This window comes from Tursiops truncatus, chromosome 19 (assembly GCF_011762595.2).
Source record: "Tursiops truncatus isolate mTurTru1 chromosome 19, mTurTru1.mat.Y, whole genome shotgun sequence".
Classification (NCBI taxonomy): Eukaryota; Metazoa; Chordata; class Mammalia; order Artiodactyla; family Delphinidae; genus Tursiops; species Tursiops truncatus.
Window position 1 is genome coordinate 47,791,441 of NC_047052.1, and position 10,301 is coordinate 47,801,741.

The window sequence follows — 10,301 nt, forward strand, 5'->3', positions numbered from 1 at the left end:
CGTAGCTACACAAACACAACATATACGGGTGTTCCACAAACACACAATCTGTATTGACCTCGCAATCCCCAAATGCCACACACAACATATCTATGTGAACAGAGCACTCAGCCATCACACACCTGTGGAACAAAACACGACGTGTGCAGACACACAGCACTTAGGGACACACCCATGGCAGTCTCCAATCGCCCAGCACGTGGAGAAATGCACACTGACGTACGTCACGGCACGTGGTGACTCAAGCACATATGCTCATAGAATGATTCACAACACACATGGATTCACCCTGACAGACGATACACCCCGGTGCACAATGCCATTCATATATGCAGTCAGAGGACAACATGGACGGATGCGTGTAGGAACGGACCTATAGGCACAGTGACACACACAGAAACCCAAGCGGCACATGCCCCGTGTAAGACATTTTGATCTATTTTGGTGCGTCACACAGGACACAACCAAGAATGGTGCCCCGGGAGGGGGGCTGGCCACAGGCTACATGGACCCTGATGCCCAAGAGCACCGTGAGCAGAGTAAAACGTGCACCATCGCCTGGGACCGACGCCATAAACCACACCCACACACAGCCTGGGACATGATACACTCCAACACAGGTGGCCACACAAACACAACATATACAGTGGAATACACAAACACAATGACACAAAACACGTACTACACTACTTCCCAGCACAAACACTGTCTCATGAACCAGTAGATGTGACCCACTGACACAGCCATCACTTAGGCCTGCAATGACACCACACACAGCCCCGGGGGACGCCCTCTGGTACAATGTAATACACAGCCGTGCAAACACAACACTCTGCGTGTGGGTCCCCAGTCTGTGTTCTTGGCAGGGAAAAGAGAGGCCCCAACATGGACACACACCTGGAGGGAGACACAGGGTCACATCACTGAGTGATACACAGCTTTACACACACAACCCCATAAGGAAGAGAACAGCAAATGCGATGCAGACTGATGCATGGTGACCCCCAGAGTGGCAGCCATGCGGCATGCGACCTCACGCAGCAGCACAAGTTATGCACGGGGCTGCACACCGTACATCCAGACACAGATCAAAACCCTCCGCCAGCAACACACCAGGACTCGCTGGCGAGGTGACACGAAACCCCTCTCACCGTGTGGTGTGTGGCCCTATGGACACCACTCTCTGGGGAAACACACAGACATAACCCCTCTCCCCTCCTGAGTTGTATGCCATGTAGGAACATGGTCCCTCCAGCCACAGGGCAATGAGACACACACAGACATGCTTGGCGTCACACCACCACAACCCACATGGACACACCCAGAGACACCAAACCGCACACACAGACACACCCGGTGACAAAAACACAACCTATGCTGGAGCCCGGCCCCATGGTGCGCATGTGATTCCCACTCAGGATGAGACGCAGTGGGGGTAGTGATGGAGACACATGCCTGTCTGCTTGGAGGAGATGCTGCAGCCGGGGGACCCCCCCCACCTCCCCTCCCTCTCAGCTTCCCCAGGCCTTGCCTCAGACTGCTGTCTCGGTCTCTCCCGCTCTGGAAGCCTTTCGGTTCGTCTTTATCTCTTTCTCCGACTGTCTTTCTCTGTCTCTGCTTTCCTCTCCTTTATGCCTTTATTTCCGTTCTGCCTAAGTACCTTCTGGCTCTGTCTCTCTCTGTCCATTTCTCTGGTTCCATTTCTCTCTCTGGCTCTGCCTCTCTTTGTGTCCCTATGTCTCTCAGCCTCTCTGTCTCTGTGTCTATCCCTGCATCCCACTGCTTTTAACATTTTTTTTATTGAAGTATAGTTGATTTACAATGATTCGGATGTACAGCAAAGTAATTCAGTTATATATATGTATATATAATATATATATTCTCTTTCAGATTCTTTTCCATTATGGTTATTACAAGATATTAAATGTAGTCCCCTGTGCTATACAGTAGGTCCTTGTTGTTTATTTTATATACAGTAATGTGTATCCGTTAATCCCAAATTCCCAATTTATCCCTCCCACCCTTTCCCCTTTGATAACCATAAGTTTGTTTTCTGTGTCTCTGAGTCTCTTTCTGTTTTGTAAATAAGTTCATTTGCACCCTTTTTTTTTAGATTCCACATAGAAGTGAGATCCTGTGATCCTGCTGCTTTTCTATTTCACTCTCGCTACCTGTCCCTGTCCCTCTCTTTGTTCGTCGCTATCTGTGTCTCTGTCTGTTGCTCTCTGACTCTGTCTCCATCTCTGCCTGCGCTCTCTTTTCTGTCTCATCCTCTCTCTGCCTCTAGTGCTCTGTGTCTCTGGGTCTCTCTAAGCTCAGGGGCCAAAGGCCAGGGACACAGACTGCGGCTGCCTGAGAGGGTCAGTGGCCATGGAACAGAGACCTCCAGCCCAGGCCTTCCACAGCCTCTGTGCTCCAGTGCAGGCAACTGTGAAAAACTGAGGGGAGAGAGACAACCAGAGAGACCGTGAATGCTGGAGCCAGAGGAGAGGGAGGGACAGAGACAGACAGAGAAGGAGGGGGAGAGAGGGGAGGGAGGAGGTTGGGGGGAGAAGTTTTTACAAACTCAAAGAGCTGGAGACGGAAGAGACCTAGTGGTGAAGAGAAAGCAGGAGTCAGAATCAAGACAGGGAAGTTGGAGCAGAGGGAAATTTTGCCTCCAAAGAGCCCACGACTAAAAGAGAAAAGCGGAGACTAGGCAGGGTGTGGGAGATGCCAGAGTGGGAAGGGCACCTGCCTCCAAACGGAAGTTCTGGGCTATGGGGGTCAGCTGGTAGCACACTGCGCCAGAGCCAGCTCCCTGCAGCCCAGAGAGGGGGTTGGTGACTCAGGGCCCCAGCGCTTCCTGTGACTCACCTTTAGTCTCAACCCTGGAAGGGGGGCGTGGAGGGGGAGGGGGTCTCTGTAAAAGACAGGGAGGGGGAGCACTAGAGGACCTCTCTGCCCAGAGGAGGGAGCAGGGCAGCTGCAAGGGACTTGGAGGGGAGGAGGGCTGGGGACCAGGATCCTGGGTCTGACGGGGGAGGGGCCGGGGACCAGGATCCTGGGTCTAAAGGGGGAGGGGCCGGGGACCTGGATCCTGGGTCTGACGGGGGAGGGGCCGGGGACCAGGATCCTGGGTCTGAGGGAGGAGGGGCCGGGGACCAGGATCCTGGGTCTGAGGGAGGAGGGGCCGGGGACCAGGATCCTGGGTCTGAGGGAGGAGGGGCCGGGGTCCTGGATCCTGGGTCTGAGGGAGGAGGGGGCTGGACCCATACTCCTGGTCCAGGAAGACTAGGAAAACTGATTCCAAAATCCTTAGGACTTTTCCTTGGCCTCGTCCCAGCTGCCCCACCTTCATCCCAGCCCCATCTCCGGGCCTGGAATGGACCCAGATGCCTTGGTGCCCAGCCGGAAGGGGCCAAGGACAAAGAAAGAGCTGTTTAACTCGGCCTGGTGGTGGAGCGGGTGAAGAGGTAGTCTCATATGGAAAGGTCACTCATCACCCAGGGCTTGTGCAGGGAAAGGCGGGGCTCAGCCCAGGGGAAGACGTCCAGAAAGTCTGAGGCCTGTGGCGGCAAATCCTCCAACTGCTGTCTTTTGGATTTAGGCTTTTGGAGGCTTCGGGGCATTGGGATACTGCCACCTGGTGCTGTTTGAGGGAACTGCAGGCTCTCTGCTTTTCCAGCTTAGTATCCATCTATTGCGCACCTGCTGAGAGTCAGGTCCTGCTCTACACGTTGGGGATACAGTAATAACAAAACAGACAAAATCCCTGCCCCCATGGAGCTTCCTGGCTAAAGGAGGGAGACCCTGTGTTTCTGTCAATCTCTCTCTTGCTTTTGCTTTGTCTCTGTGAGTCTGCTTCTCTCTGTATCTCACTGGCCTTGCTTCTGAGTTTCTGTCTCCTGGTCTTTGTCCCCAGGTGCATGCCTCTCCGCTTTCATTTTTTTAATTTTTATTTTATTTTATTTTTTATTTTTTTCGGTACGCGGGCCTCTCATTGTTGTGGCCTCTCCCGCTGCGGAGCACAGGCTCCGGACATGCAGGCTCAGAGGCCATGGCTCACGGGCCCAGCCGCTCCGCAGCATGTGGGATCTTCCCGGACCGGGGCATGAACCCGTGTCCCCTGCATCGGCAGGCGGACTCTCAACCACTGCGCTACCAGGGAAGCCCCGATTTTATTTTAAAAATAAATTTATTTATTTATTTTTGGCTGCATTGGGTCTTTGTTGCTGTGCGTGGGCTTTCTCTAGTTGCAGCGAGCAGGGGCTACTCTTTGTTGCCGTGTGTGGGCTTCTCATTGCAGTGGCTTCTCTTGTTGTGGAGCACGGGCTCTAGGCATGCAGGCTTCAGTAGCTGTGGCACGCGGGCTCAGTAGTTTTGGCTCACGGGCTATAGAGGGCAGGCTCAGTAGTTGTGGTGCAGGGGCTTAGTTGCTCCACGGCATGTAGGATCTTCCTGGACCAGAGCTCAAACCCGCATCCCCTGCACTGGCAGGCGGACTCCCAACCACTGTGCCACCAGGGAAGCCCTCTGCTTTTAGTTTATCCTTTGTATCTCTGTGTTCCCAACCAATTAAAAATTATGTATTATATTATGTTAAGCTATTTATCTATCTGTCTATATAGATATATATCTCGCAATCTGGGTATCTAGAGACTTTGGGTCAATTGGGTTAAGCCTTTTTTTTTAATTTAAAATTTATTTATTTATTTATTTTGGCTGCGTTGGGTCTTTGTTGCTGTGCGCAGGCTTTCTCTAGTTGCGACGAGTGGGGGCTACTCTTCGTTGCGGTGCGCGGGCTTCTCACTTTGTTGGCTTCTCTTGTTGAGCACGGGCTCTAGGAGTGCAGACTTCAGTAGTTGTGGCACATGGGCTCTAGAGCGCAGGCTCAGTAGTTGTGGCACACGGGCTTAGTTGCTCCGCAGTATGTGGGATTTTCCTGGACCAGGGCTCTGTCCCCTGCATTGGCAGGCAGATTCTTAACCGCTGAGCCACCAGGGAAGCCCTGGGTTAAGCCTTGACATGGCCATGGTCACTGACTTTATTTTTGGGTGGAACATAATAACATAACACACATACAGCCTGGTTTAGAGACAGACCTGAGTTCATATCTAACTCTGCTATCCCTAGCTCTGTGTCCTATGAGACCTGTAAAATGGGGGGATGATTATACCCTGTGTCACAGGGTTGCTTGAGGATTAGGTGAGGTGGAATATGTGGGGCCCTCAGCACGGGACCTGGCATACATTAAGCCCTCGTGGCACATTGTTTCCCAAGCTGGCTCCAGTAATTCCTCCTCCTCTGTGCTGGTATGTGGCTTCTCCCACCAACAGGTAGACTCTGTCTCTTCTCCTTCAATCTGGCTGCCTTGTGACTTGCTTTGACTAATAGAATGTGGCAGAAATGATGCTGGGCCAGTTCCAGGTCCAGTTCTTAAGAGAACTAGAAGCTTTTGCTTTTGTTCTCTTAGAACTCTAAGACTGCCATGTTGTGAGGAAGCCCAAGCTAGTCACATGGAGAGGCCATGCAGAGGAGAATCAAAGCACTCTGGCCAAAAGCCCCAGTCCAGCCCCATCTGAATGCAGCTGCATGAGACCAGCAGAAGTGCCCCGTCAACCCTCAGAATCATGAGAAATAATACACTTCTTGTTTTAAGACACTAAATTTTGGAGTGGTTTGTTATATAATAATAACAATAAATATTACACTTTTATGTTTGAAGTTTTCCGTAATAAAAAGTATGTAGGGCTTTGCTGGTGGCGCAGTGGTTGAGAGTCCGCCTGCCGATGCAGGGGACGCGGGTTCGTGCCCCGGTCCGGGAAGATCCCACATGCCGCGGAGCGGCTGGGCCCGTGAGCCATGGTCTCTGAGCCTGCGCGTCCGGAGCCTGTGCTCCACAACGGGAGAGGCCACAACAGTGAGAGGCCCGCGTACCGCAAAAAAAAAAAAAAAAAAAAAAAAGTATGTATACATTAATATATATGAGTACGTATATATGGATAGGTAATAGAATAGATAATGGAAAATGCACTTTATAAATTACAGCTAGTGTTATTTTGCTTCTCTCTTTCTGCCTGTGGGTCTTTCTTGACTCTTTCAGTCTCTGCTTGTCTTTCATATTTTCCTGTCTCTCTTTCTCTATCTCTTTCTCTCTGTGTGTCTACTCCTATCTTACCAAAAGCCCTCCTGCCCTTTCCCGTCCACTTACTTTGCTCCACCACATTGGCCTTCTTGCTGGTCCTCAAACATGCCACGCTCTTTCCTGCCTCAACATCTTGGTGCTTGCTTCTTCCTCTGCCTGAATGCTTTTACCTCCAGTCTCCTCTTGGATCATTTCCTTACTTCATCCAGTTCTCTTTTCAATATAGTCTCTTCCTTGACCATCTCCTCAGAAATGCTCCTCTCCCACCCCATAAATAACTGCATCATATTTCATTGCTACGTCTTTATCATGGCGCATGGCATTTATCTAAATGATCCTGTTTTCTTATTTTCCTACTTGTTCAGGACAGGGATTTTGCCATCTCCAGTGTTTAGAACTGTGCCTGGCACAGAGGAGATGCTCAATGGCTATTTGTTGAAGGAATGCTCTTATTCAGTAGTACTGATTGGCTCTTCTTCGACTCCACCCTCCTGCCCTGTTCCACACTGTTCTGGAAATCGGAAGGATGTCATTTCCTCATTTCCGTGTCCTTTGTCTCGCCTATTAGTTGAGTTGCTGTCTGTGGTTCTGAGACCCAATGCTGTGGATCTGTCCTTGGTGCTGACCTAGGCTCCCACCTGCATTAACCTGGGGAGGGCAACAGAATCTTAGGAGAGGGGCGCTGTGAGTGTGATCCAAGCACTGGACCACCTGGGTCACTGAGCGCAGCAGGCATCTGAGTTCTGAAGGGAGGAAGTGCCTGGGTCACTGGGTTCAACAGGTATTTGTTTTATCTATCGACTATCTGTCTATCTATCTATCCATGTATACGTATACGTATATATATTATTATTATGCAAAACTTCAAACAAGCAGAAGTGAACAGAAGAGTATATAATAAACGTCACGTACCCATCTAACAAAAGCAACTCATGGTTAATTGCATTTCATCTGTGCCTCCACCTGCTTCCTCACTTCCTATATTATTTTCATGCAAATCCCAGACATGATATCATTTAATTGTATGTCGTATTTTAATTTTGTTTCTTTCTGTGGAGTTATGGCTTACACGTTGGAAAGGTCACAAATCTTTTTTTAAAATTAATTAGTTAATTTATTTATTTTTGGCTGCGTTGGGTCTTCGTTGCTGCGCGCGGGCTTTCTCTAGTTGCGGCGAGCGGGGGCTACTCTTCGTGGCGGTGCGCGGGGTTTTCATTGCGGTGGCTTCTCTTGTTGTGGAGCATGGGCTCTAGGCACGCGGGCTTCAGTAGTTGTAGCACGTGGGCTCAGGAGTTGTGGCTCGCGGGCTCTAGAGCCCAGGCTCTAGAGCTGTGGCACACGGGCTTAGTTGCTCCATGGCATGTGGGATCTGGTTCCCCGACCAGGGCTCGAACCCATGTCCTCTGCATTGGCAGGTGGATTCTTAACCACTGCACCACCAGGAAAGTCCCCCACAAGTCTTAAGTGTACAAATTGATGCAGTTCTACCTGTGTATAGACACGTGTGACCATCACCTCAGGCAAGTCATAGAGCATCTCCATTGCCACAGGAGGTTCTCCTGAACCGTCTCCCAACTGATACACCAGAGATAGCCAGCATCCTGACCTCTGTCACCAAAGATTAGAAAGCCACAATATGGGAGTCCAAAAACCTAGGCTCTTGCCTTAACTTTGCTGTTGGCATTAGTATTTTTTTTTATGCAATATACCATACGTGCAGAAAGTGCATACCATATAGAGATCTGTATTGGACAAATGATTACATTTGTGTATCCCCATGAAATTACCACACACCCAGAGAGAATACTGCCGCTCCCCAGAATCTTCCTGTGTGCTTCTGTATGACCACCGCCTTCTTCCCAATCTCCAGAGGAAGCCACAATCCTCATGCATAAGGGACTTTACTCCTCAGCCCTGACACACTGTTTTCTCACTCCTTCCTTCTCCCTCCAAGCCCCTCAACACTAAGTGGCCCCTGACCCTGGAGACCATGAATGAGAGACCCCATCACCAGCCTCTCCTTGGTGTCCCTACCTTCTCACTCCCCCAGTCTGTCCCCTGCGTGCTCACAGGGAGAGCTTCCCATCCCCTGGCTTCGACCATACCTCTCCCCTGCTCGAAGCCCTTCCATGGATCCCCATTGGCTGCAGAATAAGTTCAGGAAACTTTAGCTTCATCTGACATTTTAAGCCCCTCAGGAGCGCTGCCATCACTTCATCCTCATCTTTTCTCACATTTTGTACACAGACCAAGCCTTTCTGCACTCCGCCCTTCCTCCTTCTCCTTTGCCAATTCCTACTTGTCACTTAAGTGTCTTCTCAGAGATTCGTTCCTATCAGAAGCCTTCCCTGGTCTTCCTCTTTGGAACTCCCCTAGACCTCCATACTTTATGATTTACCAACCATCAGCCTCCGGGTTTGTGACTGACTCTTTCCAGACCAGGAGGACAGGGTTGGGTCTGACTCATTGCTGGGTCCCTGGCATCACCGGCTCAGAAGAATAGGTTATAAATGTTTGCTGACTGTCCCTCCCTGCAGCTTCCTCTGTCTCTTACTTGTTCCTGCTTCTGTCCTGCTGTCCCTCTGCCATTTAACAAGTGTTTCCTAGAATCAAGGACATGGAGAACAGACTGGTGGTTGTGAAGGGGGAGGGGGTTGGGGGAGGGATGGATTGGGAGGTTGGGGTTAGCAGATGTAAGCCTTTATAAAAGGGATGGATAACAAGTCCTACTCTTCAGCACAGAGAGCTATATTCAATATCCTATGTTAAAGCATAATAGAAAAACATATTTTAAAAAGAATGTATATATATGTATAACTGAATCACTTTGCTGTACAGCAGTAATTAACATAACATTGTAAATCAACTATACTTCAATAATAATAATGATAAAAAGCAAACAAACCAAGTATTTCCTTTCATGAGCTTGTGTGGGCTGGCCCTTTTGTCTGGAATGCTCTTCCTCATTCTGTCCACCTGGTGACCCCCCTCATCATTCACGACCCAGCACAGGCTCCGTTCTCTATGAAATCACTCCTGTTGCCCTAACCCCCAGTCAGAGGTTTTTTTTCTCTACCTGCCAGCCCTTCCAGCCCAAGTACTTCCTTTTTTTTTTTTTTTTTTTTTGCGGTACGCGGGCCTCTCACTGCTGTGGCCTCTCCCGTTGCGGAGCACAGGCTCCGGACGCGCAGGCTCAGCGGCCATGGCTCACGGGCCCAGCCGCTCCGCGGCATGTGGGATCTTCCCGGACCGGGGCACGAACCCGCGTCCCCTGCATCGGCAGGCGGACTCTCAACTGCGCCACCACGGAAGCCCCTTGCAGAACTTCTGCCTCCCATCCCCATGACTTTGAGCTCTGCTGGTTTGGAGGTTTTGGTTCCCAAGGAAAGAATGCTTCCTGCTTCCACTAGAGGACACAGCAATGCTTCCACTGAGTGGGAAGGTGAGACGTTCACCTGGCCTTTTAGGGCTCCTCACTCCACTGAACCAATGGGCAAAGAAGAAGATTATTTGCTGGGATGACTGATCTCAATTACTAAGGGGAAATTGGGTTCCTCCTGCAGAGTGGATCCAAGGAAGGCCGTGTCTGGAACCCAAGGCATTCTCTGGAGCACTCCTTAGAGATTTCATGTTCCATAGTATATGTAACCCCCTCAAAAACATGCAGGACCACTAAGGATTTAGACCTTTCAGGAATGAGGGTTTCGGTTGCCTAACTTGATAAATAACACCAGCCAGCTGAGGGCAAAGGACACTTGGAATGAGTAACGGAAGAAGGAAATTAAACATTTCAACTATGGCCTTGTGACCAGTTACAGAAATGCAAACTGTATTAGATATGCATATTTTCTTCTTTGCTTTTTTTTTTCCTTCTTCCTTTCCTTGCTTCTTTGCTTCCTTCCCTCCTTTCTCCCTTTATTTTTATCTTTTCATATATTTGTCTATCCATATCTTTTAATCCTGCCTGTTCTTTCCCTTTATTATTTTATATAAAGATTATCGGTGGTGGTCCTGATGTTCATAAATTAATTTTTTTTAAAGGGACTTTTTAAGAAATTAATTAATGTATTTATTTATTTTTGGCTGTGTTGGGTCTTCGTTTCTGCGCGAGGGCTTTCTCTAGGTGTGGCAAGCGAGGGCCACTCTTCACCGCGGTGCGTGGACCTCTCACTAT

At 49.7% G+C, this 10,301-nt stretch overlaps 1 protein-coding gene across 6 annotated transcripts in view; it reads left to right on the forward strand.

Moving 5' to 3' along the window:
* ZNF283 (zinc finger protein 283) overlaps window positions 1-10,301 on the forward strand; it is an 88,181-nt gene that overhangs the window by 29,409 nt on the left and 48,471 nt on the right. The gene's annotated exons all lie outside the window — the stretch shown is intronic.